Source organism: Vigna radiata, chromosome 8 (assembly GCF_000741045.1).
Source record: "Vigna radiata var. radiata cultivar VC1973A chromosome 8, Vradiata_ver6, whole genome shotgun sequence".
Classification (NCBI taxonomy): domain Eukaryota; kingdom Viridiplantae; phylum Streptophyta; class Magnoliopsida; order Fabales; family Fabaceae; genus Vigna; species Vigna radiata.
The window spans coordinates 17375212-17375634 of record NC_028358.1 but is presented as its reverse complement, the minus strand read 5'-3'; positions in this window follow the sequence as shown (position 1 = coordinate 17375634).

Here is a 423-nt window from a genome sequence, read left to right as displayed (position 1 = left end):
TTTTTCCATTATAATGGATCCGTATGTAATATCTGTATGTAACATGTCCATTATATACGGATTAAAATCCGTATATAATGATCCGTATATAAAATGCAATTTTCTTGTAGTGAAAAAGATAAAAAGATAAAAAAGATATATACAATCAAGTCAAACTTAATCAGTTTACACTACTAGATAAGTTAAACCACGAGTCCCCGACAACAGCACCAAAAACTTGTTAAGTCTCTGACAAGTGTACCAGATCGTTATCAAGTAATATAAACGGGTAAGTCCGAGTATCGTTTTCCCAAAGGACTCTTAGGCCTTAACTTTCATGTAACCTAATCTTGTAAGACTTGAGAAAAGAGAATTAATTTGGTGGTTATATGCAAATAACAAAAATAAACATGCAATGCAGTTGATTCAATTGGTTTTGAGAAA